This window comes from Arachis ipaensis, chromosome B4, assembly GCF_059453495.1.
Source record: "Arachis ipaensis isolate K30076 ecotype BB chromosome B4, ASM5945349v1, whole genome shotgun sequence".
Lineage (NCBI taxonomy): Eukaryota > Viridiplantae > Streptophyta > Magnoliopsida > Fabales > Fabaceae > Arachis > Arachis ipaensis.
Genome location: NC_142439.1, coordinates 138,219,264 through 138,238,274, shown reverse-complemented (window position 1 = coordinate 138,238,274; position 19,011 = coordinate 138,219,264).

The window sequence follows — 19,011 nt, the reverse complement described above, 5'->3', positions numbered from 1 at the left end:
ATAACCATGCTGTGTATTTTTTTAATTTAAGCCTGCTTTGAATTCATAGTTGATGTGAATTTCAATTTACTCATAGATGATGTTAACCATGCTGTGAATTTGGACATGCTTGGTGTGAATCTAATTAATATGCTGTGATTGTGTTGATATTAACTATGCTGTGATTGTGTTGATATTAACTATGTTGTGAACCTGTTAGCCATGCTGTAAATTTATATTAGTTCATTCAACTTTTAGTCATGTTTATGCCATTTTGTTGTTGTGAAACCGCTGTCCTGCTGTGAAGGGATGCCGTGCATTCATGCTATAGCAGCAATCAGAAAACGGCATGATAATCCCGATGATTATGTTCATCCATGGCTATGTATAGAATCCATTAGAAAGACATACGAGCACTTCATCCAGCCGGTAACGAGTGAGAAATACTGGACAAGATCTGAGTTTACTAAGCCTGCTCCACCTGTGTTAAAAAGGCCAATTGGACGTCCCAAGGTGCATAACAGACAGAAAGACCCAGCTGAGGCTGTTATTGATGGGGACAAATTGAAGAGGAGTTTCTATGTCACATGTAGCAAGTGTGGTGAGAGGGGACACAACTACAAGACGTGTAAAGGGGCCCCATCCAACCCAAACTGGAAGCCAAAGACGAAAAAACCAAGAACAAAGGCCAAGGACTCTCAATCACTTGTGGTTCTACCTTTGTCACAGTCAGCCCCCGAGGAAGAGGTAATACTTACTTTCACAGGGATGTAATTGTCCCGCCGACAATAAACTCAGGGATTTAAGTGTCTATTTTAGTATTAGTTAGGGAGCTATTTGTCTATATTTTCAGACTTCAAGGTTTTAAATGTCTTATGATATAATGTGCTTTACTGGGACTGTTTAAACTAACTGGATACATTTTACACAATGCCTCATCTCAGATTGTGGAACAGAGTCCCCCTGCTGCTACGAACTCTCCTCATGTTGAACATAATTCTGCTAATCAGTCTGTTGCTAATGAGGTAACAATTTTGGTGACATTTCATTGTTGTTGCTTGCTGGTTTCATTACATTTCACACTTGTTTTGACCTTCATGCAGGGTAATTCCAATGCAAACACTGCATCGATGAATGAGCAAGAATCTGGTCCCTCAGTAGCAGCGGTTGAGACACAATCACTGCCTCCAAAAGCACCATTCAAGCCCCCAGCCCAATCTACATCACGCCGGGCACGAGGTACATTCAGGCCTAAGCAACCAGTTAGGAGGAAGCCTGTGACAAATAAACCCTCGTAGCATGTGCCACCTGTCCAGAGTGAGCAGCATCTCCCCTCTCCACAACAACCAACTGCATCAGGAGCATCTCCACAGACTTTGGCAGCAGCAGGCAAAGCAACTCAACGGCTATTTAAGTTCATCCCCACTCCAGGACTAAACAAGCCAAGTAGTTAATGCTGCATGTTTAGACTTTAGTCATGACCTCAACCCCTTTTTGAGAAACACTATTATTTTACTAAGCAACTCTTTTTGGAAAACAATGTCATTAGCTATAGCTGTCAGGCTTAAGTTATGCCTTACTTTGGCAGTAGACATGTACTTGACTTCTTTTGTCAATATTAACAACTCTTTCATGAGATTAAATTATGCTTTACATATATAATGATGTCTCTAAATAATTATGCCACTCACTTGCTTAGGGCAATGACTTTGCTGAACATATCATAATTTACCTTACAACATTATTTATTCGAATAGCATACAACAAAATGGAAACTCATCCCATACCACATTACAAGATTTTTTTTACTTACTTTTCAACCAAGATTGACAATGACAGAAGCAAAAATTACACAAACCACTGCTACAATAACTAAATACAGATTAACATTCTTCTTCCTCTCTAAATACAACACCTTCTTCTCCAAATCAATCAGCTTCTGTTCCACTACCTTCTTCCCAGGATACACTTTCAGATCATCAACCTCGTCTTCCGTAGTAAACTTTTCAAGGACTCTTATTGTTGAAAGATGGTCATCCAGCCATAAGAAGAACTTGCAATGACTGGGATTTTTCAGCTGCATGTTCATCGTTCCAAAACAAACAGAACTTAATCAACTCCCCTATAATCAAACTGACCAAATAAAATCATCAACATACCTTAAAGAATGGACACCCAAAGAACAATCTATTGGGGTTCGTTGTCGTCCTCGATTTGTACAATATGGCATACACACGACATTTACACATCGGAGCAATCTCATCCTTCTCCTCTGAAGCTTCCACGCATTTCACGGTTGGCAGCAGTCGAACTCGTCGTGAGCTGGAGGAGGCTCCGTCACTGGCCATTTAAGCTTGCACAATATCCCCACACTCAACTACTCACAGAAATGAACAACGGTAATGGCGAACGAGTTCCATTTGAACAAATAGGGCAAACAGAAAAGCGTCGTCGTTTTCAATCATAAGGACCTATTTGTCCAAGACTTTTTCCCAACGGGCACACCAAACTTCCTCAACAGTCCCGTCTTGTCACCTAGGCCCAACACACGCCAACTAAGCGACAAGTCACCGTTACGTCTGGCACATCATTTTGCATGGAAGGATCGATCCATCACACGTTTTGAATAGTAAGGAGCATTTTAGTATTTTTAGATCTTAAGGGATCGATTTGTCCATGATTTAAAAGCTCAGGGACTAATTTGTCCTTTTTCCTTAATTTAAATCCAACCACCGTCTTATTAAGCATGTAAAATTAGTGTTTCTTTTTGGCAGTGTTACGATGAGGATTTTTTTTTTTCAGTATGTGCTGAAGAAACATGGTTGTTAATAGATAACAACGTGTGTAAAAATTATTCCGTTAAACAAGGTAGTTGCTGCGTTGGATTCAGATGCCGTAGGTCTTGTTAATTGTTTAGTTTTTAATTATGTAAAATTAGTAGTTATGATTAAACCCTTAGATTTTTTTAGTGTTGACTCTCAAATTTTGATAAAAGATGTATTTGAATTGTTAGTAGATCTTATGAGTTCATGGAATAACATAAAAAAAGAATTAGGTTTAACAAAAGTGTTTAAATTATCATAAAATTTATTAACAATCCAAATCTATTCTTTTACCAAAATCTATGAATCAACACTAAAAAAGCCCAAGAACTTAATCATGATTCATGACCACTAATTTCATATACAACGAAACAATTTTTACACGCGTTACTATCTATCAAGAGTCACGTCTCTTCAGCACGTACTAAAAAAATAAGCATAGCACTGCCCTTTTTTTAACGTGCTATAGTTATATATTGGATAAATTACTATTTAACATTTGGACTAAATTTTAATTTGGTATTTATTATTTTAAATATTTTATTTTTATTTTAAAAAATTTTAAACAATTCAATATTATCTTATCGTTAATTTGACACGAACAGTTACCGAAGTGAGCGATATAGATATTACAACATTATCAATTAAGTTATATTTTTTTCGTGTGTTAAAAAAATATAACCATTTTTGTAATACTTCTTGATTTACTTCCTGTATAAAATATAAAATCCTAACAAACAATTATCAACAATATAGAATCAAAGAAAAATTTTTTACAATGGTGATTATTGTTGGTGGATTGAATTTACTTATAAATATTATTGAATCTTTAATATGTGAATAATTATTCATGCTAAATTTAATGGTAGAACAACATTATTGAATCGTTTTAAAACTCTTTGGAATTGAAATAAGGTATTTAAAATTTTTTGTAATTAAAATAAGACATTTGAAACATTTTAAAACTAAAATAGGACATTTGACTAAATTAAGATTTAACTTAAATATTAGAGACTAAAATAATACTTTTATCTTTATATATAATGAATTATTATTATTATTATTATTCATATGTACGTTTTTTTTTAAAGGGTTCCTTTTCAATACTTGGTATATTCTCTAAGGTTCGAACCCGAGTGCAGCATATTAAGAAGCATATGAATTATCATATGAGCTAAAGTCTCAATTACCATATGAGCTAAAGTCTCAGCGCATATGCATATGTACTTTGGTGTACAAAATAAAATAAGTATAAAAAAATCACTAAAATATTACGGTCCATTAAGGTGTGCTTGTTTGATGTCATAAAATTATGAAGATATAGACACAAATATACAAGAGTACATAGATACAAGAAGACATTAATTTTACATTTTATTTGATAATTAAGATATGGACAGAACACATAACTCACAATTCTACTAAAAAGTCAATTTTATCCAATTCATTTCTATATCACCATCACCATTTATGCATTTTAACTCTTTTTCAAAATTATCACAATTTACCATGGTATCACCATCTTCGAAACTAACACATTTTTTTTTGGTAATTCTTCATCTAAAACAAAATCAATCCCACAAACATTAAAACTAATCTAAAATTGCTAAAAATCAGCATAACAAACACAAATATCCATCAACCCAAATAGAAAATGAATTATCATCCCATCCACAGCAAAAAATACCACAAATAAAATTCAATTCGAAATTTGATATTGATAAAATAAACAAAAGTTCTTTAATATCATCCTAATTGAATAATACAAACAAATTCAAAATTTTTATTAAAAAATAAAATTTGAAACAAATACAAATTGAATCTAAGGTAGAACAAGACAACAGAGTAGATAAAAAAAATAAAGAGATAGAGAAGATTAAAAAGAAGATAAAAATGAGAAAAGGTAGAAAAAGGACGGGGCCAATGAAAAAATATCATATCTGTAATGAGATCTGTGGTTGCTTCTGCTATCGCAGTTGCTCCCATCGCCAAAGAGAGCAAAGAACGAAATGCGAATGGGAGAGAGAGCGTCTTTGTCGTTATAGCAGTCGCTGTTGATACTGATCGAAAGGTGAGGCAAAGAGACCTTCTTCTTTGCTGTGACGCTGCTTGTCCAGAGAAAATAGAAGACAAACAGTGCCGCCAAAGAGAGGATGGAAGTGACGCTGTCGAAGCCTAAATCAGGCAACAACAATGGGCAGAGAGTATGGAGGCTACATAAAGAGGAAATGAAGAATGGTTGAAGAAAAGAAAATCAGGTGAAAGGAATAAAATTGTAAAATTTTAGTATCTCAAACTAAAAAGTTAGAGTCTTGGCTAATTGAAAAGACACAAAATACATATTTTTTGTGGGTATCTCTGTGTCATCGTGTCTCTCTTAGTTTTGCGTCTCACATACCAAACAAAGAACACGTCCTGCTGTATCTCTCTTTGACATACACAAACATCAACCAAACGGTATCTTATGTATCCCTTGCATCTTTCTGATAGTAGTATTGTTGAGCCGCAAAATACTTAAATCAGATTATATTCCGCCAATTTACTTAGGATCTAGTATAAATTTTCTAAATTAATCAAAATACTACTAGAAAATTATTTATTGTAGACGGATATTTTTGACAGATTTTATCCCATGGAAATACAGATAGATTTTGCGAGAGAATTTCTATCGAAAACGAAGGAAAATGAATTAGCATAAATTACAGACGAAAAAGATCTGTCGATAATTTTGTAGGAGAAATTAATTTTTTTTCACGGGAAATAGTTGCCGACGAAAAATCCGTCTGTATTTAAATGAACAAAAACACTGCGTTTTGTTAAATTATTACAGACAGAAAATCTGTCTATAATTTAAAATATTCTGTCGGAAAAATTGAGTTAAACCTAGCTTTGCCCTCACCCTATCGAGCTCCATTCACACCACACAAAATCAAACGAGCTTGTTCCTCTCACCATCAATGAGCTACTTCTTATCTCAATCGCACGAGCTTCTTCAGTGGCTGCCGCTGCCGCTCTCGTCGCGTTGCTCCCTTCGTCGCCATCGTTGCAGAGCCCTCTCCACCGCTCTCGTCGCGTCTGCTCCCTTCATCGCCGTCGTCACAAAGCTCTCTCTGTCCCGCTCTCTTCATCACTGTTTTAATCCGAGCACTAATTTTGTGATTCTGTTACTTGGAGGTTAGATTTTCAATCCGCTAATTAATTGAAACTGAAGCCCTCCGTTGAGTGAATATTTGTGTGGATAAAATAATATGAGCTTGATGAATGCTATAGTTGCCTAGAAAAAAAATTTTAATTCAGTTAATACTAGTTTGGATTCATTAATTTCAGCTTTCTGCTACTTTGTCTATATGTCTCCTCGATCCAATTTTTAATTTCCACGAACCCTAACTATTGATTGAACTTTGATCGGGAATCAGACAGTGAAAAAAACTACTGCATCCCACACCATCTCCGCCACATATTCACAACTCCGAAATTGAAGTGACGATTACCAAGGGGTGTGGATAATAGAAAAAAATATGTCGGTAAATTACCGACAGAAAATTTGTCGAAACATCTGACGATTTTTAGCGAGAGGGAGACTATTACCGAGAAAAATTCTGTCGGTAACGAAAAAAATCTGTCGGTAAATTATCGACGAAAAAAATCCGTCGGTAAGTAATTTTTGACGAGACTTTTATAAAAGGACAAAATCCGTCGATAACAAAAAATCTGTCGGTAAAAGAGACCGAAAATTTGTCTGTAAATTCATCTGTATTAAACAACTTTCTGGTTGTAAAAATACACGATAAATGTTAGGTAGAACTTCATTTAAATATATTATTTTATCTTAATTTTTATATTCCTTAGATTTAGACGAATTTAATCGTCATAATTTCTTGCAAATACCACACCATCTAACCGGCTCAAGGATAGCGATTAATTTAGAAGTCTCCATCTCGATCTTCTAGTGTCATAAAACCCCTCATCCCAAAAGTTTAAGTTGATAAGAGAAGACAACATTAATTGTTATATCTCTAACACTCCTCCCTCAAACAAGAGTTTGTTTAATTTTTTTCGTGGAAAATAGTTACCGACAAAAAATTCGTCTGTATTTAAATGAACAAAAACACAACGTTTTGTTAAATTATTATATACAAAAAATTTGCTTGTAATTTAAAATATTCCGTCGAAAAAATTGAGTTAAACCTAGCTTTGCCCCCCTATCGACCTCCATTCACACCACACAAATCAAACGAGCTTGTTCCTCTCTCCATCAACGAGCTACTTCTTCTCTTCGTCGCACGAGCTTCTTCTGTCGTCGCTCGCATCGCACGAGCCCCCTCCGCCGCCACTCTCGTCGCGTTGCTTCCTTCATCGCCATCGTTGCAGAGTCCTCTCCGCCGCTCTCGTCGCATCTGATCCCTTCATTATCGTCGTCGCAGATCTTTCTCCGCCCCGCTCTCTCCGCCGCCGCTCTAATCTGAACACTAATTTTGTGATTCTGTTGTTTGGAGGTTAGATTTTTAATCCACTAATTAACTGAAACTGAAGCCTTCTGTTGAGTGAATGAATATTTGTGTGAATAAAGTAATATGAGCTTGATGAATGCTATAAATGTCTAGAATAGAAATTTAATTCAGTTAATATTAGTTTGAATTCATAAATTTCAGCTTTCTGCTAATTTGCCTATATATCTCCTTGATCCAGTTTTTAATTTCCATGAACCCTAACTATTGATTGAACTTTGATTGGGATCAGACAGTGAATAAAAATTACCACATCCCACACCATCTCTGCCACATATTCAATTATTCACAACTCTAAAATTGAAGTGACGATTATTGAAGAAAAATTTGTCGGTAATAGAAAAAAATTTGTCAGTAAATTAACGTAAAAAAATTTGTCGAAAATGGAAAAAAAATTGTCGGTAACGGAAAAAAATTTGTCGATAAATTACTGATAGAAAAAAATCTAACGGTAAGTAATTTTTTACGAAGCTTTTACAGAATGACAAAATTTGTTGGTAACCAAAAATCCATCAGTAAAAGAGACAAAATCTGTCTGTAAATTCATATGTAATAAGCAATTTTCTAATTGTGAAAATATACTATAAATATTAGGTAGAACGTCATTTAAATATATTATCTTAATTTTTATATTTCTTAGATTTAGACGAATTTAATCGTCAGAATTTCTTGCAAATAGCACACCATCTAACCGGCTCAAGGATCGCGATTAATTTAGAAGTCTCCATCTCTTCTAGTGTCATAAAACCACTCATCCCAAAAATTTAAGTTGATAAGAGAAGACAACATTTATTTTTATATCTCTAACACTTCTCCTCAAACAAAAGTTTTTTTAGGTTTGTTTGATTTTTGTATAGACATTCTTTTCTCATTTATTTATCTTATGTTATTTTTTACTTTTGGAGTTCACCAAGAATTAAACTTTAGGTCTTTCGGACGTAGTATTTTGATACAATGTCATAAAATTACTCATTCCAAAAACCTTAAGTTAATAAAAGAAAGTAACATTAATGATTATATCTCTACCATCTAAAAAATAAATCTTATGTAATTACTTGTTGAAAACTAAAGAAGGACAAACTTCTAAAGTTCTATATGTATATTTCTTATTAATTCTTATGCATGCTTCTTGGAAAATTAAGCACACAGATGAAGATTAGGTCATCATTAGTTTAATTTTGTATCCTTTCCTTGCCATAAAAAGGCTCACTAAAAACCTAGATGGACTTATGCATATATTATATAACCATGCTTGTGGAAAATTGGGTTATTAGGTCATCACTTCCTTACTTTCTCGTTTCATTATCTGAACGAGGAAAAAGTAAAGCAATTAGTGGGGAAGGGTGGAGTTTAATTTATGTAGTTATGAACCTTCTAGGAAAATGGTGGAAACATTAAAAAAAATTACTCACTAATAACGTGAAAACATAATATAGATCATAGGATAATTTTTTTATAAAATTATGTACTAGTGGAATTTATCGAGTTAATACTTAAAATGGTCCTGAAATTTGATTTTTGATGCAATTTAACCTTTAAATTTTTAATTGATTCAAATTGTACTCTAAAATTTTGACCCATGTCTCAATTTGGCCTTTTTGACGTTTTTCGTCACCGGAAAGCTAACTTGACAATTTTAAATGACACGTGGCACTGTAACGATTAGATGACATGGCCAAAATTTTCAAAGCATCAATTTAACCCTCACAATTTGAACATAAAACCTAGCGCAGCCCCAATTCTCCCAAATCGTAGTAGTTAATGTGTGTACTAAATACACATGATAAGTTTATTATTATTAAAAATTTTTAAATATTTTTATTTAATAAATATAAAATAAATACATTAAAAATTTAAATTTTTTCATATTTTTAATAAAAAATTTATTAATGTATAAACTTAATATGTCTCCATAAGACACAAAATAGATAAACTTTTATTTTTATCAGTGACATAATTTTTGTATTTAACATACTAAGAGCTTTTTTAGATGGGTAAAGCATATTTTGGTTCTTGGTGGTCCAAAATTCCTTTTGAATCATAACCATTGAAAATTTGAACTAATGGTTAAGATTCAAACATTTTATTAATTATATAATAATTATATTTATATTTAAATATTTTAAATAATAGTTTTATTTTAAAATTTTAATTTTACCCCTTTTTTTTCTCTCTTTTACTCCCGTTTCTGTACATCACTATGCCTGATTCAATTTCATTTGTTCCTTTCCTGACTCCTATTGCAAATAACATAATCTCACAGAATATACAACAAAAGGTCAAGAATGTTAGTTCTTATATTTTATTTTTTCTATTACAACTGTTATTTTTTCTATTTTCTTTCTTTTATTTGACTCATTTTTTTTCACATGTTTAACTTTTTAATCTCAAACTATCAAGTCTCTATTAACACCTAGGATAATAAGTCTTGGAAGTTCTAACAAATATGAAAGTAAAATTTTTGGTCGATACTTGTTTAACAAACTTAAAAGTTGAAATCTCAAAAAAAAATTCCAAAATTTGCAATCTCAAATTGCAATGCTTAGTTACATATATAGGTGATAAAGTGCCATGAAGGAAGGGTCATATGAAGAACAATTCCCTATCGAAAAGATTCATAACACCTCAACCTTCATGAATGCCAATGGCCACATTTGAAAAGGTTGGTGGAAGAACTCGAAGTTTTTTTTTTTTTAGAAAAGATGATAAAGAAAAAGGATATTAACGACATTTTACAAAATTATTTCATATTTTTTCTATAAAGACCATTAAGATCTAATAATCGGTTATAATATATTTTGGTGGTGCAGTGGTTAGTGTGATGATAATAATGGTGATTGTTGCATGGTGGATGTTGGAAGATGTAAGAAGAGGAAGAAAATGTGAGAGGAAGAAGATGGGGATATTTATGTAATTTATTATTTTATTTTATAATTTTTTTTATCAAACCGTTAAGTTTTATGTTCAAATTGTGAGGGGTTAAATTGATGCTTTGAAAATTTTGGTCATTTCATCTAACGATTATAGTGCCACGTGTCATTTAAAATTGCCAAGTCAGCTTTCCGGTGATGAAAAATGTCGGAAGGACCAAATTGAGGCACGGGTCAAAATTTCAGGATACAATTTGAGCCAATTGAAAATTTAAGGGCTAAATTGCGTCGGAGGTCAAATTTCAGGACCATTTTGAGTATTAATCGAAATTTATCCTATGGTTTATAAATTTTTTTGCTCAACAATAATATAGAGACAGAGCATAGATGATAAAAGAGTAAATTACCAATTCCGCCCTTGAATTACCAGAACGCTGACAAAAATAACCTCCACTTTTATTAACGACAAAAATACACTTAAAATATTGAAAAATGCTACAAAAATATCCGATCGTAAATAAAAATATATTCCATTAACAGAATTGGCTGAGCTGTCAAATGGATTCCGTTACACCTTTTCCTCTGCTTTTTCTTCATTCTCTCTTACTCCCTCCCTCCCCAATGCAACTACAACAAAAATAAACATCATCTGTTATCACTCTTTTCCTCCCTCAAACCTCCCAGAAGCTGCTGCAAGTTGCAACAACAACAACAACAATAACAACAACACCAACAACAACATCATCTTCCTAGCTGAAGCTCCTGCAACAACAACATCTTCCTCATTATTTCTCTCCTAAAATACGATATCGCCTCTTCTTCCACGGTTTCTCTCCCTCAAGTACGACAATGGTCTTGCTCTGTCATCTTGCTCATCCACTTTTCCTTCTTCGATTCTTCTCTCTCGCTGCCTCTCTCTTTCTTTCTCCTTGTTGTTATGCTTCTCTCTCTCCTCAACGACGGCACCTGTGGTGATACTGTCCTCTCCTCCCGTCCTTCCTCACTCCCTAAAGCAATTACAACAACAATAAGCAACATCTCACTAACTCCCTCCCTCTTCCAAACCTCTCAGAATAGACTTTACGCCTCACCCTCTTCATCCCAGCCACAGTAATAATCAGCCATAATTAGTAATAAGCATCCATAATCAGCAATTCTACAATTTTTCATTATATTTTTTTTAATAATCTAATAAAATTAGAATCCAAAGAGAAAGAATGACAAAGAGAGAAGCTGAAGAGAGAGCTCCTCACTGCCCTAGAGAGAGAGGGACTATCCACTGCTTACTGCGAGAGAGGAGAGTAAGGCGCTGCAAGACATGTTTCTGACAGCAATGGAGGGGCAGCGAGCAAGCAGTGATGGTGATGGCGAATCTGAGAAGAAAGATCGAAAGATCTGCTGAGAGAGTGAAGAGGGCAAGGAACTGTGAGATCCTCTTCTGATGACAACGAAAGGGTAGCGAGTATGCAACAGTGGCAACAACGAAGTTCTGCCGTTGAAGACAAAGAGACAACGGCGTGAGTTGATGAGCAATTGTTTTGTGTGTTGGAGAAGTGAAAGTGAGAAGAAGGGAGAAGAAAAAAACGAGCGGGGAGTGGGGGTGTAAGTGCGTGAGACAGAGAATATCGGAAGGCAGCAGCCATAGATTCAGAGTGAGAGTGAAGAGGGTAAGGTGTAAGGTCTTTCTGGGAGGTTTGGGGAGAGAGGGAGTGAGGAAGAATAAAGGAGAAGCAGAGAAAATGGTGTAACGGAATCCGTTTGACAGCTCAGCTAACTCTATTAACGGAATAGATTTTTATTCACAGTCGGGTATTTTTGTAGCATTTTTCAATATTTTAGGTGTATTTTTGTCTTTAACAAAAGTGGAGGTTATTTTTGTCAGCGTTTTGATAATTTGAGGACGGAATTGGTAGTTTACTCATAATAAAATTACGTATAAATTATAATTGTTTAAAGATTTATTGTTGGCCAATAAATTATTATATGTATAAGATAAAATTTAAATTTCTTAATATTTATTTAAGTGAACATACTAGACCAATTTAAATTAATTATTAGTTTACATTCTAATCACCGTCTTCTAGAACATGTAGAATTTATCTAGAATTTAATTATATTCAATTTTTGTTATAAATAGATGAAAATTATATATATGTGCGATACATATAAAAAATAGAATAGAAGTGGATGATGAGGGTTTGTGGATAGAGCTCAGAGAATGAATTGAAGTACGTATCTTGGAAACATTACCTTAGCTTTTCAAAGTTGAATAATATTGAATACAAGTGGTAATATTAGTGGATTCGTGACACTAACCACTAACCTATATCTACCACCATCACTAATTCTATATTATATTATATTATGTGAATTTTAGTATGTGTATGATTATGGTGGTTACTAGAGTTATGTAAATAGGGGGTGGAATTAGACTAAATTTTAGAAAAGGACAAAATTAATTTTGTAATATAGAAGAGATTAAACTAAATATTTTTGGAGGTTAAATTAAAAATTTTATATGATTTATAAAGAAAAACTAAGATTTATGAAAGGTATTGTCTTTTTTTTTTTTACATGAGACTCCGTTTTTATATGTAAATATTGTTAAAATTAAAATTATATTCTTTTTTATATTTTAGTAATATATTTTTTAGTAATATTTTTTAAAAAATATTGTTAAATAATAAAAAAATACTTTTATTTTAAAAATGTGTTTTAAAATATTATGATCATTATAGCTACTATAATATATACATATTAAAATGAACCATTATATTATGTACTATGTAGAGTAAACTATGATTTTTATTTTTAATATTAGCTAGTAAAAAGTTTACAAAACAAACATAATATTTTATTTATATTAATTTTACTCTTAAAATTTAAAATAAATTTTAATTTAGTTCCTTGTGTGTTAATTTCATCCATTAAAATTATGTCTCGGCTCAAAAACTTATAGTTATTTTTTGCCTCTAGAATTTGATTTATATTTTAAAATTATTCTTAATTGAACTATCATTAACAAGTAAGACTAATACATAAAAATGTATTTTAGATATTAGAAATAAAGTTGAAATAAATTAAATATTATTTTTAAGATTTTTAAAATTATATATATATATGGGGCAATAGATATAAGGATAAGTACTATATTACTCTTTAAAGTCTAGGATCAAAATTGAATCTATCCCTAATCTTATTTTTAATTTAAAATTATCTTCAATGTTAAAATTGTTTTTAAAATTGTCTTTTGACAATTTTATTTTTATCTCACTAACCCTACCCTCTCATCTCTCTAATCATAATCCTATTTTCATTTCTATCAACTTAATTAAACTAATTATCACACACATTTAGGAAAAAAAAAGGGTAAATGAAAATTTGGTAAAAAAAAAAAAACAGAAAGAGAGGAGAAGAAGAAACGGCGCCGGCGGGTTGAGGGCTCCATCGTCGCAGCTGATAGAGAAAGGAAGTAGGAGTAACAACGACAGTGATTTAAGATCTTCTTTTACTCGGCAATTTTCATTGGCGTCATTGACGTTCCAACTGCCCAAACACGTTCGTCTCTACAATAGTCGGCAACAGAGGCTATGAATTGGTTCTGTTGCCGTGTTGTAGTATAGCTTGAAGGTAACACCTCCTTCACGATCAGTGTCATCGCTAATGCCACTAGAAAAAGGGAAGATGAAGCAAACCATTTCTCTGTCTTTTTTTGCCTCGCGTGGTCTTTCTCTGCCTCTCGTTCTCTCTCCAGTAACGGTAATGACTCCTCTGTAAGCCGGTATCGTGATATCCTTTTTCTCTTTCTTTTTTCTTCTTCTTCTCTCCCGTCACTCCATCTTTATTCTCTCAGTCCTAATTTTTTCGTTCTTTCTTTTTCCAAAAAAAGAAATAAATGTTGTGTATTAGTTATTTTTTGTTGAGTTTGATGTTGAATTTGAATGATTGTTATTGTTGGTGATTGATGAAATTGATAATTATTTAAATTTAAATAATATTATGTTCTTGAATTTAATTGTTGATAGGTGAGAGTAACGAGATGGTAATAATGGTAAGAGTGATGGTGATAGATGATGAGATTGGAGTCTATAAAAAGTTAAAATGTCAATTTTAATATCAAATGAAATGTTGAGATTGATTTCGAATTGAAAAAAAGTTAGAAACGAATTCGATTTTAACTCTAAATCTTGTTAGGAATCAATAAAGTACTTATTTCTATGTATGAATATAGCAACCACCCCAACTGAAAGTTGTTCTTCCATGGAAAATAGTATATAATATATATTACTATATTAATGTATTAATATAATTACTGTAATAGAATTATTACAAATTCGAAATGATAATAAATAAAAGAAATGAAGTATATATTTTTTTTTCTAATTTTATTTTAATATTCTATTTGTAAAAATTGAAAGTCATAGCAAATCCCGTTGCTACTTGGACTAAAAAGTAAGTAAGTGTAATTCTTCCTAAACAATAGAATATGTTGACATGAGGAGGGACATATTTACTAGTTATATCATCGGCAATGGCCTGAATCTCAACAACTAAGAGATCCATTTGAAGAAGACGAGATTAGTTGAAGCAATGAGCTCCCAATCGCAGTGTTCATCATCCACTAGATATCTAACAAAAGTACAAAAGTGATTTGAACAAACAAGGAAAGCCCCATACATGCATGTCTCTTTTCAAAATTAAATTATAGATATTATTATTATTGTCTTATAGCTTGAATAATTATGAAGCAAAATGATAATAAGTGAAGGTGTCATGTTATATATATACATATAGGTCCACCAATTCAAAGCGCAATTAATTGATCGAAATCAACGCCATAATAATTTTCCACTAATTTGCATTTGCGCTAGCTGTCTGCATGCCACTACTTTTGCAGTCAAAGTGCGACTTTGTCTCATAAAGTCATAAGCATAAACCACTATATAATTAACCATAAACAAATTCAAAATTATCATTTTCATCATAATTAGGTTGGAGTGAGGAGGAGTAGGAATTACGATGGAGATCGGTAAACATGAAAATCACTCTATGGAGATGAAATGAGGATAAAGATTTTTCCATGAGAGATTTTAAAGTGACAATGTGAATTATATCTTCCACTAAGTGGGATCATTGTGCCAAAAATTTCATATATATATGTTAGTTTAATTATATGTATAATATAAAATTTAGGTTTAATTACTCAGTTAGTCCTATAGTTTCGCAAAATTTTTAATTAGGTTCCTGTATTTTTTTTTTCAATTGAGTCTTTGTACCAAAATTTTTTTTAATTGGGTCCTTACACTTTTTTTTTCTTTTTATTTGGGTCCCTGTACCAAATTATTATTTTTTAGTTGGGTCCTTATAAAATTAAGTCAATTACTGTCAAAAGAGACCTAATTGAAAAAAAATTAGTGCAGCGATCCAATTAAAAAATATATATATATAGAAACCTAATTAAAAATTTCGCAAAACTATAAAGCCAACGAAATAATTAAACCTAAAATTTAATAAATGATATACAATAACTATATATTTGGTCAATTTGTTTAATCAGATTTATTTTAAATTAATTTATTAAATTCAAATATTTAAAATAGATTTAATAAAGAGTATATACTCAAATACATTTCTGAAAATTTTCGTATTAAATATTTTTGTTATTATGTTAAAATTCTTGAACTTTATAAAAATAAGACATATAGATCTTTGCATGTGTCACACTTTTGAGAACCTATTTATTTGTCCAAATAAAAAACAATAAATTTAACTAAAATAAGGACTTATATATCTTATTTTTGTAAAGTTTAAGGATTTTAATGTAATAAAATATTTTTAGGAACGAAAATATCCAATACAAAATTTTTTAAGAACCTATTTAAATATATACTATTAGATAAAATATTAAGATAAAATTCATATCTAAGGCTGCGTTTGTTTATAGAGACAGGACATTGAGACAGGGACACAGAGACACAAAATTGTGTTTGTCAGGGAGACATGAACAGAGACAATGTATCTAAAAATATCGAATTAGTGTATTTTGTGTTTATCCTGACAGAAAAAATACAGAAATACTAATAAGGAACGCAATTTATTTTTTATTTTTTCTGTCATTATTCTTATTAATTTTTTATAATTATATTTTTTATTATTATATTTTCGTCAAAAATTTTTTGAATAAAAAAATGAGAATAAATTAGATGTTCATAATTTATTCTAATTTATCACTAAACAAAATACAAATATACAAAATTTTATATCTCTATTTTTTATATCTTATTTTTAATATATTGTCTTTATCTTGTTCTCACAAATAAACGCAACCCGACTGTTATCTAGTCCGGCTCAGCCCATATGTTTGTTGTGTTGTGTCTTTATTACAACACGTTAAGTTTTTGGTGTATTCTTGACTATTGTTGTTGGTTGTTTTAACTTTTTTGTTTGATTTTAGGTTTTCGGTTTTTGTATCTCCTTAATTTATCGTATATGTGCCTTGGCATCTTATCTAGTTGTCTTGCATGAGTCTCCCTTATTTCGAACCACCAGGGCTAACTTATTAAAAAAAAGGTTATAATAATTATATACAATTACGTTAAATATTATTAAGAATTGATAATCTAACATATTTTATTAGTTATATAATTTAGATATCTGGAGATGCACATGCTTGGTCTAGTGGCAAGACCAGAGGCTTCCAAACTTCCAATTAGTTCAGTAGCTCCTTTCATTTCGGGGTATTGTCTTTGAATTCCTATTTTGCCCTCCATAGTGGAAGTTTTTTTGCTCGTTTCTGTTGGGCTTGCTTCAAGTGTATAAAATTTAAGTTAATTAGAATATAATAGATTAAGTCACGAATACATATAATACCGTTGAATTATATTAAATATTAATTTAAAGTTTTGGAACAATATATGAATTTAAGTACTAAAACCAACTAAATCCTGACCATTTTTACTATTTTAATTTTTAAACCCAAAATTTATTATACTGATAATCGAAATTCAGCTTTAAGTACTATATTAGTTATGAACTTTTTTTAGCATTAAATTAGCAAATAAAATGATGAATTTATTAAATTTTTATTTTATTTTTATTTGTTATATCCTTTTTTTTTTTAAAATTTTTTTATTATATTTATCTTTTTCTAAATTTGTTATGTTTATTTTTCTCTAATAAAATCATCTAAAGATTCTATTTATTTTAGCTTATTTTAAAATTCAAAATCAGTTTAGTATAAATATATAGCATTGTTCTCTTTATCAAAAACAACAACAACAAAATAATAAAAAATTCTTCATCTCTTTTTTTCTTATTTTTTTACAACTTTATTAGAACTAGCTTTGATTTGTTACTTATCCTAAATATAGGACTAAACAACATTGTATCATTTTCGCAAACAAGACAAGACGAGAAGATGTAGAAAAAATTATATGATGTGCAAATTATTTTATCTTCTTTTATTTTTCAAAATGAACAAGTATCATTTAACTTTGTGTCTAGCATGACAAATTAGAACTAATTCGATATTTCATTCATTAATTTAATATAAAAAAAGGTCCAAAGACCAATATAATACTTAAAACTGGATCTTGAAAATTAATATAATAAATTTTAAATTTAAAGAACTAAAATAACAAAAATGATAAACATCAGAAAACACTAGGATTTACTGATTTAGTCACTAAAACTGTTTTTACATTTTTTAAAATTATATTCAAATTTCCATATATGCATGTATCTCCAGAGGCCAATTTTCTCAACTAAGTGGGCAAGAGTCACGGCGTGACCTCACTATTATTGTATCGTATCGGTTCTGCTAGAAATAGAATAACAACAAAGTACTAATATGATTTAATAAATATAAGAGATAAAAAAAATATTAAAATCTCAATCATATATTATTCTTGGCCATGATAGGACGTCAAATGAGTGCAATAGCAACGAAATTTCTGTGTCTTGGTTTTATGTATGTGGGCATAGTCTTTGTAATTAATTATTTTCCAAGTAATACGATGTAACTTTTTGACCCAAAATTTGGTTTTGGTTTTGCCCCTTTCTTTTCATACTAGCTTTAATTTCTTCCAATATGCTCCATTATATTATTCCTCACCTTTTTCTGGTCATAACTACTTTAGAATTTAAAACATTTATACTTGCAAATTTAGTTTTCAAAATATGATATATGTTTATATATATACTACTCCATTTTAAATTAAAAATAAATTTAATTATGTTGCTAGTCTCTCTAATTTTATTAAATTTATAATTAAATTATATAAATATATTTTTTTAGTTAGATTTTTATTTTTAAAAATATTTTTTTTATAACAAATATTAAAATTAATAGAATATTTTTTTAAAAAAATATGTATGTGGTCAAAAAAATATTAAAATAGGTAGGTATATATGTATCTTCAAAATTTACAAAAAAAAATTCCATTAACTCTAATACATTTTATATTAATAATAAAGATCTAATTACAAAATTAAAAGTAGTGTAAGAATCTAATTGAAAAAAAAAATATAAAGATATAATTATAAATTTAGTAAAATTATAGAGATTAATAGTGTAATTAAATCGTAATAATATAAAGCATATTTATTATATTCGGAAATATATATATATATATATATATATATATATATATATATTTAAAATTAAAAAAACCATGTCTTAATTACTCTGAATATATACATTATCAACAATATAACTCTATATTTTCCATATATATAATCGTATCATTTATAGATGCTTAACCAACTCCCATAATAATTTCATTTAAAAATCATGCACAAACATAGAAAGTAGCATAGAATTAATTAACAGCA